We start from the raw sequence: 13,628 nt of genomic DNA on the forward strand, positions 1-13,628 counted from the left end.
ACTCTACACTTATGTTAATTCATATCTCACTGAATTAATAAGATTCCTAATCTATTAAATCACAAAGTTGGCCCAAAAAGCATAAAATTCTCATTTACCCTTCTGACCAAAAATAGATATTCTCATGGATTCTTTCTCTGGGACTTGCTTATATAATATCGTATTCTAAGTGAATTAAACTCTTCCTCGATATTTTCTTGAAGTCACAACTTTATAATCTCATCTCTTTCTCATAATTGACCGTTTTTCTCTTTTGGTCAATATTTGACAAAAAGTGAACTTTTTCTAAATTGTAGGTTCTTACAATCTACCCACTTTAAAATATTTGTTCCTTGTAATATGTTCTTACTCTCTTGGTCATTTTCTTACTCAATGACTCATTTCTAAGGTTATTCTCTACTTTAACCTCTTAACCCATAATAACAATCTACTTTCCTTTTCGTCACATTTTCAGTGCAATGGCCAATATTTCTTCGTCTATCTACTCGTAATGGTTGTTAAAGGAAGTATACTACTCTATCTACTCTTATTTAATCACATTGGATTCTTAGCATCATATTTCATCTTTTGTCACACTTTTGACAACCATGCGGATAAAGTTACCATATTTCATTCTTTTCTCACAAGTTTACTAATATACTTCTTATCCATCTACTCTTAGGTAAGCTACCATTTCCCATGTGCTTCTATTGCATCATTCTCACTCTATACATGTGACTAATCACCACTTTCTCTAACTCTTAGTGAAATATCACATCTAACCACTTCACTTTCTTTCTAAAGTAATTTAATCTACTACAACTCTTATCAAATCACTCTATTACTACGCATGCAGTATCTTTCACATCTTTCTCTCTAGTCTTACAAAGACATTGAAGTTTCAATCTATACATGGCATATTTTTATCAAATACCATGTTTATCTTTCTTGTCCCACCACTTGATTCCCAAGTAGCTTAATGGTTCAATTGAATCACCAAAAGTGCAATGTGTATGAAGAGCCCATACTTTTACATGCATGGTGTACTTATCTAAATTCAACCTCGCCACTACATTCCCTAGTTCACAATATTATATCTCTTTCATTATGAATGTTTCTCGACTTACCATGTTCTCTCTTTCTAACTTCAACCCAATTGATCGTCAAGCAACTCAATGGCTCCATTGAACCACAGTAAGTACCATATGTCTGCAGCGCCCTTACACTCCATACAGATCATACTTTTCCCGTTCTAATATTACCATCTCATTACCTGATTCACAACTATCTATATCTTTTCTCATAACCCATTTCTTTACTTGATTTTTGGGTACTTATATGTTTTAGAACTCAGCTACTTGCAAGCTAGCTGCTGTGACTTTTACACTTCTTCTTACTTGAAAAATCTACGCTTTCTACATCAAAGATGTATCCTACCAAGCATAATTATCTTTGACATTGGGAAGTATAACTTTCCTACATTTCTAACTTATCATTACCTTGTCACACTTGGTCACTGTAACATCCCCCTCTGGCACGTATCACAATATTGTCCACTTTGGGCCTCTCGGCACAAGGACTTCCCAGGAGGTCACCCATCCTGGTACTACTCCCGCCCGAGCACGCTTAACTGCAGAGTTCTTATGGGATCTGCTGCCCTCACGGCTTTAAAACGCGTTGTGATAGGGAAGGTATCAACACCCCTTATAAGGAATGCTTAGTTCTCCTTCCCACCCGATGTGGGATCAGATCTAACCCACTTTCACCCCCCATTATAGGGTTTGACGTCCTCGTCAAACACATCGACCCGTGCCCTAGCTCTGATACCATTTATAACATCCCCCTCTGGCACGTATCACAATATTGTCCGCTTTGGGCCACTCGGCACGAGGACTTCCCAGGGGATCACCCATCCTGGTACTACTCCCGCCCGAGTACGCTTAACTGCAGAGTTCTTATGGGATCTGCTGCCCTCTCGGCTTTAAAACGCGTTGTGATAGGGAAGGTATCAACACCCCTTATAAGGAATGCTTAGTTCTCCTTCCCACCCGATGTGGGATCAGATCTAACCTACGTTCGACGGGGACGTCGAACCCTATAATAGGGGGTGAAAGTGGGTTAGATCTGATCCCACATCGGTTGGGAAGGAGAACTAAGCATTCCTTATAAGGGGTGTGGATACCTTCCTTATCACAATGCGTTTTAAAGCCGTGAGGGCAACAGATCCCATAAGAACTTTGCAGTTAAGCGTGCTCGGGCGGGAGTAGTACCAGGATGGGTGACCCCCTGGGAAGTCCTCGTGCCGAGTGGCCCAAAGCGGACAATATTGTGATACGTGCCAGAGGGGGATGTTACAGTCACCACTTGGGACTTTACACCCAGTCTTGGATGCTTCTCAGGAGTCAACCATCTTTCCACTTCTCTTTGCTACTTCATAATTATGCTATAATAGTCCCTTATTACATATAAGGTTCAATATTTCTTAGGAGTTAGACATCCTCTTCTTTCTCTCTTGTAGGCACACTAAAAAAGTTTCCTCTTACTCTACATACCCTATCTCTTTTACTTCGTAAAAAGTCTTGACTCGTCTTCTCATGTTCCCAAGCTCTTAACACAACATGACATCCCCATTTTTATGGTTAGAAAAACCTTTTTATTTATGCTTATTTTAAAATAGAGTATTTTTTATATTGCAGAATTTGTACCATAAACGTATTTCCGAAGAAATGTTTTTCATTGATTTATTAAAAATTGGGATGTCATAACAGATACAAGAAACATAAGCATAAACGTAGTCATTATAGGCCTTACGATATATTTTATATGATGATCTATCTTTCCTCGAATCTCTCATCATGTGCGAACATCATGATCTTTATACTGCTTATGTTTTACAAAGAAACAAAGTGCTTCATGTTGGGAGGCCTAGTGAGTACAAAGGTTTTTGAACACACAATATTATAATCTTTAATTATATATTCTTTTGCAAACAAATAGCCCAGTTACCCATTCCCTTTATTCTTACTTCGTAATCCTTACATAAAAAACTCAAGGGGTCTTTCCTAAAGGATCTTTTATCAGCAACGGTCCTCATCTTTTCTTCCTTAAACATCTAGGCATATCAGTACGATAGTATTTGGGATAAACACAACAATACAATAGTACTTTTGGGTAAACACATCAGTATGATAATACTTTGGTTACAACGTAGAAGGTCATAATTCATTATTTTGCACAACCATTTTCTAACTAAACTTTCCTAAATGGCTAGGCACAACACTACAATATTACTTTGGGTAGGCACAACAGTATGATAATACTTTTGGGTAAGCACATCAGTGAGATAGTCCTTTTGGGTAAGTCCAACAGCACAATAGTACTTTGGTTACAGCACACCAGGGCACCGCTCCTTATTTCGCACAACTGTTTACTAACTTATCTTAGGCTCTCATTTATTATTTCACTCAGCCATTTACTAACCTATCACATCCTCTCTTTTATTATTTCACACAACCCTTCTTTACCCAATCATATATTAAGTGTGACAAATATATAGTTTAATCATGCAATAGCAATATCATGTTGCACATATATATTAAGCACATCTAAACAACACACATAACGTTTATGCAATTAGAATATTTGTATCTATGTGTATGTTTGAAAGTAATTGTGTAATCACTTGTTAAAAGTGGATCACTTGTGACTTTATCAGTGTTTCACTTTAGTGTTTTAGAGTTTCCTCGGGTGTGACATAGGTACAAATGTCACTGAGTCTTTTGTTGGATTTGGTGTCTAAGCCCATAACTATAATTGGTATGTACTTGACCCGAGAGTAGCATGGTCTATTTCGGGTTGCCTTCACCAGAACAATTTGAATTGATGGATATTTGAAAAAGAGGTTATTATTTATTTATTAATATATTATAAGTATAATATATTAATTCAGAAATCATATTAGTTAATTAATATTGGTCAAGAATTAATTTAGTGATCAAAAGAGATTAATTAAATTAAGGGGACTAATTAAGTAAATCAGTAATACATATAGTTTGGGCCAATAATCCATGATTGACTAGTGATGGACTAAGTTTATGTGAGAGTCCATGAAGTGTTAGTCCATAAGGCTTATCGTATGGATTAATTGATTAAAGGCCCAAGAAATGAATTAGGGTTTACAAGTTGAAACCCTAGGAATTCCAGACTATAAAAGTAACCCATTAGCTCCAAATTCACTACCCCACGGGTTCTAAGAGAACCCTAACCGATTTTGGTGGTTCTAGCCTCTCTCTCAAAGTCCTCCATTTGTTCATGGTGTTTGTGACTTGTTTGAGGCATCACACTTGAGGTGCTAAGCTCTTGAAAGGCCAACAACTACAAGCTACAAATAATAAGTATTATTTTAACTCGTTTTATGATTCATGTACCAAATTTGTAGGCTAGACAGGTTTCATGCTTTGGAAAATTTTTGTTGCATGTATAACTACAGAAAACTTAGATCCAAGGCATTAGGGTTGTATGTGCACCATAGGAGTGTTATAGTACATAAAACCCAGCAGTGGTATCAAAGACATGGGTAGTTTTTTGTTATATAGATTCATTGTTTAGTTGTTCAAAGTTGAAAAACCTGAAAAAATTGCTTTCTGACTGTCGGACTCGACGAGTCCCATGAGTGGAGTCAACGAGTTGGCTCACATGACCTTGAACTTGACGAGTCCATAGCCTGGCTCGACGAGTTGGATCATTAGATGACAGATTTTTCGAGTTTTTGGCCTGTTTTGGATTAGGATCATTACCACAAAATGTTTTGGCTCATAAAATTTGATTTTACTGACATGGTAATGATTCTCCCCATCCAATAACATGATGATTGTCAAATTCTAAGATACTTACTTTGTTTTGTGAAAAACTAATTATTTCTAGAATTTGAAATTATCTAGCCATATGAATTGATTTAGTTCAAATTAGTAAAAGATAAAATTATATGATTATTTTATTAGTTTAAAATTTGAAATAAATGGCTTTGAAGAGTTCCAGAATTTGCCCTCAAGTTATGGAACTTGGAAAGTCTCTTTTTATGACTAAAGAGAGTTATTGAAAACTTGCCATCATGTTTTGGAACTCAAAAGTTTTTTAAGGAGTTACAATACTTGCCATCAAGTTTGGAATTCAAGAGTTTTTGAATTAAGTTTTGGAATTTGAAAAGTTTAATTAAAAGTTTTTAATTTGAAATATTGAATTCTAAAACATCTAGTAATTGAAAGGTTTCAAAAAGGTTCGTAACTTAAAAATCAATTAAAGAGTTTTTAATTTTAAATTTTTATAACCTTATGCTTTGAATAGTTCAATTACACCTTATAGACTTTATTAAATTGATTAAAGTGTTTAATTAAAAGAGAATTAATAAGTCCATAATCATATGGTTTAAAGTTAATTAAATTAAGAGTATAATTTATTACTAGATTAAACCACCTAGTATTTTAAAAGTGTAAAATAAACCATTATACTATATAAAATTAAAAGTTTAATATAATATATATTTATAAGTAAAAAGTCAGTATTACCGTTAGTGGGCCTTATTCACGAAGTTTGTCTATAAGGGGTGTTTAAGGAAGCAGCCTGTAAAATGACCGTCATTGGGTATCCATTCTTACCCATTGCACTCTTGATTAGTGGAGGGTCGTTAGCCAAATGGGTTTGATAGGGCATTTAAATCCTCATTAAAAGTATGATGAAATATTAAGTAACTAAACCTTTTATAAATTCCCAATCTTAGTTACTTAGGAAAAATGTGAATTTGATGCTAACCCACGAAATTGCACATTGAACCTTATTAGTCGCTAGTGGAGCATGTGTGGTTAACCGGCACACTAATATGAGACTAATGAAGGATGGAAATGGGTAGCTCGTAGTTTGTCATAGATCATTGGATCGTGTGTGGTTAACCGACACATTGATTAGGTGATAAATGACTCCGAGAGTACCAAGCTAATTTGCATGGTTATTCACACATTGTTTGTGATCCTCGGCATCCTAGTCACTAACTTGAAAGACATAATCGAGATTAAACATGCCATTGGAAAAGTTCAATGAATCTCAAAGAATCTAGGAATTTCAATTCATTTAAAACCTAATGCTCTTTTTCGTTTTTCATGGTGAAAATTGGTAAATCGTCATTCACCTACCTTCAAATATTTTACAATTGGACTACAACATCCCTCTTCCGAAATGTAGAATATTGTGGTGGGTCCTAACCTTAATATTTTATTTTGGGTGTTATATTATGGACTTAAATCAACTAACTTGAGTTTCTAACCGTATAGATGTCTAGGTTAGACAACTATGGTCTACCTTATCCTGTTGGAAATTTTTTTTCCACATGAAGATGATATTCCACAATATCATACTTCACTTCCTCCACCTCTTCCAATAATTCTCCCTGACACACATGTTCGTCGACTTAAAAAGTTCAATGTCACTCAAAGTCTATCGGCAAGCAAACACCAAGATGGAAGGTTTGTGTGTGCACATGTCTTGGAGATGAAGTCACATACTGACAGGTTGGGAATGCTGGGACTCGTTTTCCCGAGGAAGTTGGCTGTTAACTTGGTTCTTCAGTCACTCACCAAGTCATATAGTGAGTTCATTAAAGATTACTATATGTCAGACTGCGACGTGACCCTTATTGACCTTACATAAGTGCTAACTACTGCTGAATCAAAAATGCTTTGGCGCACTGGTAAAGCAAATTTTATTGGTAGATCTGTTTCCCAAACTTCCATGGACGTTGACAATGGAAACATTGGAAGTCCAGAAAAGTCTTCCTAATGGAAAGGGAAAGAGTAAGTCTGAGATTGTCTCGTGTTCCATTCCAAAACAATCTGTTTGCTTCTATTGCCAAGAGAAGGGGAATTGGATGCAAAGCTGCCATATTTACCTGAAAGACCACAAGGATGGTGAAGCAAAAGTGTTTGACTTTGCTTCAGGTAAGTCCACTATCTAACTCTATTAAGTTCCTATTTCTAGATTCTTAATACATCATGTGATAAGATTATATTTTGATGTTCTGAAGGATTAAAGAAGAAAAGAAGCTTAAAGAAAGAGCAGGATGGGTCTGATCGCAAAGAGATGGATTTCGATCGCATGATTCGATGATCAGAATTTTGAGCTGCTGCTTAGGAGTTATGATAGATTGCTCAGGAATATTTAAAAACGTAGTTTTCATATGTACTTGCATTGTAAGGAAAATTTATCCGCATTTTATAAATAAAGAAAAATTTTAATTTTATCTTATTTTATATTTCCTTGCAATGCCATTTGTGAAAATTGATGTTTGTATGTTTCTATTTTTAGCAATATGGATTTGATTATTTCGTTTGTGGTAGTGTCTAAATTTACCAAATAAGGAAAGATTCTCATCACCAAGTTTCAATTGGACAAAAGCTTGGAATCATGTAACTTGTATTGTATGATGAATGAGAACCTTCAACTTTGGGAAATTAAGTCTAATTCCTTGTTCACATATAGATGTGTGTCAAGTAAAGAACTAGGGGATCTAGTACACTTTGTTGTGTACTGGTCAGGTCCACCACAAAGATCGATAAGACTATTCGTCATGATTTACTAATGGGTTAGTACATATGGTTATGCTTACAAGGTTAAGTGTAATTCTGTTACATTGAAAAGATTCAAAGTATAGCAGAACGAATAAGAAGAATCAAATTAGGTAGAAAGATAAAAAAAAGGGTTTCTCAAATCATAGAGGAAAGGAGAGTGCTTTAGTATCGTGTTTTATGATTATCTTAATGATTATGAAAACCATATCACAATTGATCCTCTAAGAACACCTTAGTGCACTTGTATGGTTACGAAGAGGAATTTTGAATTGTTGAAATGGTTAAATCAAGAAGATAAATTGTACTTCGTTCCAAAATCAAGTCTTAGAGTCATACTCCAAGATTATGTCTTGAGTGACATGTCTTAAGTAGGTTTAAAACACATTATGAAAAGTGGAGTAGAAAGGTTTCTTTCTCTTGCACATTTGAGATTGATAGTTGTGATGTTTAGATATGACAAAGACCAACTATGACCAATTGAATGAAGTGTTAATCTTGATAAGAAACTGCACTAAGTCTTGAATATGTGTTTGTCAAGGAATGTTTCTTGACAAGAGAATCTTATATGTCAAGAAGTCAGTGGGAGTCTTAAAAGATCTTGAAAAGTTCAAGAACTAATAAAGAATAAACCTATTGTTAATTACTAGCACACGACCTGAGGTTTGTAACCAATCATGTTGACATATTCTAGTTTCTATGCCCATTCCAGTTAAAGTTGACTATGCATGTGAGTTCTATGACTTCTCAATTGTTTGCATAAGGCAAAGCACCTTGATCAGTGAAAGTTCATTAATCAGTAAGGGTGAGCTACTTAAGAACTTGGAAGACATGGTAGGGCCTTGTGCTACCAAGTGGCAAGAAATTAAGATTGAACAAGTTCAATCCATATAAGTTTGAATTTGTCATAGACCTTGTCTTAGGATAATGTTTGAGAATGACAAATTCACATGGAGAGGAACACATACACCATAAAATGAAAGTGTCGTAAGGTTGCTCTCCAATTCACGAAAAAGATTGTGAGGAAACGATTTCACTAAGTAGATTTTAAGGAGATAACAGTTGTATTAATTGCGTTCTCAAATTCGATTTTGATTATGGAATCCCTCTTCATAGTTCGAATTGTGAGAAATGGAAAATAGTTTGAACATTCGAAACTTATTGTTGTAAGTTTTGAATAGTTTAGACACATATATGAGCTTTCTAATAAAAGGTGTATGAGCTTAGATAAAGGCTTATCGAAGCATCTTGTATAAGAAATCTGAACTTTGGTAAGAAAGTTAATAAGTATTGATTTCTAGAAGTCAAGCTTATTTCTGGATACATGTCAAAGCTAGTGGGAGCATAAGTATTTTTGATAGTAAGAATATAATTATCATGATAGTGGGAGCATGATTATTATGTGAAGTATTGCAAGTTAGCAATACTGGTTATAGGAAACAAAGGTTTGGAATTTGCAAAGTTGAAAAAAATTGAAAAGTTATTTCGCTATAGTAAAGGAGAGGATACTTATACTTTATTTCAAATCTAAAAGTTTAGATTGAAGTATTAATCAAACTTAGTCATGGATATATGAATATCATGTTAATATATTTCAACATTGGAAATTCTATATATGGAAACACTATTGCGAAAGATTGGTCAGGTATCATGTATTTATGTAAGACATTATGAATCGTGTCCCATATGCTTCAGATATAGGATCGATTGCATATGCTATAATATTCACCTATTCTAATTTTCCAAATGCCTAGGGCATTAAGAGGGAAAAAGGACTAGAACTGGGTATGAGTGAAAGTCATTAAACAATCGTCAAGGACAATATGAGGTTTACCAATGATTAGTTGCTTGTGGATAATTGGAAGTATAGTAATGAATGGACCATATTGGTATAATTTTGAATAGATAGGATTCTATTAAGAATGGATATCCATATGGCAATTATGGGAAAGTTTCCATAATAGGAGTTGGATATCAAGAATCCATGAGTAAGTTAGAAACTTTTATGCAAGAAGGTTGTTCAAAGGCATCTGTCACACCCCCAAACCGAGATGACGGAAACGTTTGGGTGGAGGATGTCATGTACAACATCACAAAAATTGCATCATAGTAACCAAAGTAAACACAACCATTACATTGAATATATATATATATATATATATATATATATATATATATATATATATATATATATATATAAAAGGTATTTACATTTGTTCAATACATAGTTTGAATAACAGCAAAAGCGTAACAAAAGTATAAAAGACACGACTCTATATGCTCCGTCTTCTCAAAAGCATGTGGGTGTACCTGTCTACTAGTTCACAGAGAATACAAGCGATTTTGAAAGTGTATCAAGATTTAAGTTGGTGAGTTCATAAGTATGTTTTTGTAATGAAAATCTGTCTTTGTATATGTGAAAATGTTTGTATGTTTCTCAAGAAAATCCAATATTTTCTTTAGTATTGAAAAGTAGTCTTAAACCCTATGACTCGAAATGTATGTTCTTTACTGTATTCTGTAGTAGTATATGAAAATGTTAGTCTGTATGCCTGGTTACCCGTAGCTGTATTGCATAGTGTGTTCTGTACAAAAACCTTTGTATGAAAACCATGGGTACCACCAGTAATGTATAGTAGTTTTATTACATCAAAATAAAAGCATGTATTTGTATTCCCTGGAATCCTCTAGTGTAGTGCGTAGTAGTTCTATTAATTAAAATAAAACTAATGAATAATGAAATATCGTAAACATATGGTTACTTGATTCTGTTGTGAGTTTGGTATAACCATGCTTGATATGACCTAGTGACCTCTACAACGTTCTTCAGGCGTCATAACGGTATGATATTTGTCACCCTAGGCATGCCTGCCTAACTATAGCCAATAGTTTAGGTGTGGGATTGTCAGTCCCGAATAGATCTATTCACAAATTTCACGTTCTCCCTCCAGCAGACTCTAGTTCTACTGTGGTAGGATTTAGTTCCGCACCCCGAAGGGTACAACTGAAGTAATGCCTCACAACCCTGTATTAACTTGTTTACATGTGGTGTTGTAGTGTTCTCTTGTACTTGAAACTGTATGTATACTTGTAGAGAAAAAATAATTACACATAAATAATTATTTAGTGTTGTACTCTTGTGTTCAGAAAATATTATTGTACGCCATAAACTATATCTATCATAGTTTTTATGTTTGTTTATGTGTATGCTCTGGAATTGATAAAATTGTGTGTTGAATCCCAAAGTATACCTATTATTGTTTGCATGGATGTTATGTATTTGATTCACCTATTATATTGAAAACTTTGCAATTATGGTTGTATCAATTGCATAAGTTTTATTGGTTGTATCAATTGCATAAGTTTTAATTCTATTGAGATGCTTTATATAAGAGAACAAACTTTCCTTGTGTTTTTCTTGTATCCCCCCTAAAAACGTTAAAAGCAGTAAAAGTGTAGGGGTATGAACTCACAGTTGGTTATGTGTATGTGCCGGACAGCGAGACTGGAAAGATGACCCTCAAGTTGTTGTACACGAAATTTATGGAATCCTAATCATAATTAAACACATGATAGTATTTAAATTAGAGAAACCATAGTGTTAGATAACACTTGCTTTTGGGTTAGGAGTGTTACCAAGACTTGTTTGAAGTGGAAAAAGAGGGTTTGCGGCTGTGAACTGGGTTTGCTGTTGTAAACAGGTTTGCGACCTTTGAAGATATGCAGGTTGTTCTTGGTGTTCTTGGTGAAATATGAAGATTTGAAGGTTTGTTCTTGAGGATATGAATGTACCTGGGAGGATCTTGGGAGCAACTTGAGAGAGTTTTCGAGTGACAAAGGTAAGAAATGAAAAATATCTTCGGGAAAAACCTTTATACCGGTTAGGTGTACGGTCAAGAATGGGTTCTCAGTTGTAAACGAGTATATGGCCCAGGGGTTTATGGTTGTAAATGCATTTACATCCCAACGGGTTTACGGCTGTAAACGCGTGGCTGGACGAGTTTGCTGATTTGTCGAGGGAAATTTTGATTTTTCGAGCGTTTTTGGTTCCGAAAATTTGTATAACCTCTAATTATTTAGTTTAGATTATTTTCTAACCCACAAGAACTTAACGAAACAAATAAAATTCAAAATTTTAAGTTGTCACATCATCCCCCCGTTAGAGGAAATTTCATCCCGCAAGTCTTTCTATAATGAATACAATTATGGACTAGGGAAAGAGATGCAAATACTTATGTTGCATCTAGTCATCTCGCTCCCAAGTGAATTCGGATCCCCGCTTGGCATTCCAACGAACCTTCACTATCAGGATGCGACTTTACTTTGTTCGTTTAACTTCGCGATCCATGATTTTGACGGGTTCTTCCACGAAGTTAAGACTCTCGTTGATCTTGATTTCATCGAGCGGAATCACAAGAGTCTCATCGGATAGACACTTCTTAAGATTTGACACATGGAAGACGGGATGAATGTTTCTAAGCTCTTGGGTAACCGGAGTTTGTAAGCTACAGAGCCAATCCTAGCGAGGATCTCGAATGGCCCAATGTTTCTTGGGTTTAGCTTTCCATGCTTTCCGAAGCATATCATGCCCTTCCAGGATGACACCTTCAACAGAACGTGGTCACTAACCTGGAATTCCAAGGGTTTTCGTCTTTTGTCGGTGTAGCTCTTTAGTCTAGGCTTTTAGTCGTTCTCGGATTTGCATGATCTTTTCGGTGGTTTCTCGAACGATTTTAGGGCCAATGAGAGTGCTGTCAGGGACTTGACCTCTAGCAAGCTGCGTGTCACCTACCTCACCCCAACACAGAGGGGATTTGCACTTACGTCCATAGAAGGCTTCGAATGGAGCAAGCTTAATACTTGTATGATAGCTGTTGTTGTAGGAAAACTCGACTAGGGGCAAATGGGTGTCCCACGGCTTGCCAAAGTTGATAACACATGCTCTCAACATGTCTTCTAGTTTTTGGATGGCTCTCTCACTTTGCCCATCGGTTTATGGATGGTAAGATGTGCTCATATCTAGCTTAGTTCCAAGAGCCTTCCGCAGTGACTGCCAAAATCTCGAGGTGAATCTGCTATCCCGATCAAAGATAATGGATACGGGCACACCGTGCAGTCATACTATCTCTTGGATGTAGGTTTAGGCCAGTCTCTCCATCTTGTATGTTTCTTTGATAGGCAGGAAGTGGGCGGACTTGGTCAGTATGTCAACTAATACCTAGATAGTGTCATGACCACTCAGGGTTTTGGGCAATTGGGTGATGAAATCCCTCGTAATTCTTTCCCACTTCCACTGAGTTATTTCTGGCTGTTGAAGTAGACCCAAGGGCCTTTGATATTCCAACATCAACTTGGTGCAAGTTAGGCACTTTCCCACGAAGGTAGCAATTTTTTCTTTCATTTTTGGCCACCACTAGAGCTTTTTGAGATGCAAATACATCTTATCTGAACCTGGGTGAACGGCGTATCGAGTTCTGTGAGCTTCATTCATGACAACCTCCCTGTAACCACCGAACTTTGGGGTCCAGATCCACTTCATGAAATAGTAGACTTCGTCTCCCTTGATCTCTAAATTCTTCTCCATTCCCCTCAAGGCTTCATCCGTCATGTTCTCTAGTCTAAAGGCTTCCGGCTGAGCCTTTCTGATTTGGGTGGACAGATGGGAATGGATTGTCATTGTTAGTGCCTTCACTCTGTGACCAAAGTACTCTTTCCAGCTGTGGGAATCCGATACCACATTGGCCTTGCCAGAATGATAACGTATTTCACAGTCATAATCATTGAATAGCTCTACCCATCGCCATTGCCTCATGTTAAGCTCATTTTGATCAAAAATATGTTGGAGGGTTTTGTGGCCGGTGAAGACAGTACACTTGGTTCCGTAGTGGTAATGCCTCCAAATATTTAACGCGAAGACCACTGCTCCCAACTCTAGATCGTGAGTTGTATAATTGACTTTGTGTGCCTTCAGCTGTCTTGAGGCATAAGTAATAACTTTTCCTCGCTGCATGAGCACATAGCCCTGCCCTTGATTGG

Source organism: Lactuca serriola, chromosome 5 (assembly GCF_051521515.1).
Source record: "Lactuca serriola cultivar US96UC23 chromosome 5, Lser_US96UC23_V15, whole genome shotgun sequence".
Classification (NCBI taxonomy): domain Eukaryota; kingdom Viridiplantae; phylum Streptophyta; class Magnoliopsida; order Asterales; family Asteraceae; genus Lactuca; species Lactuca serriola.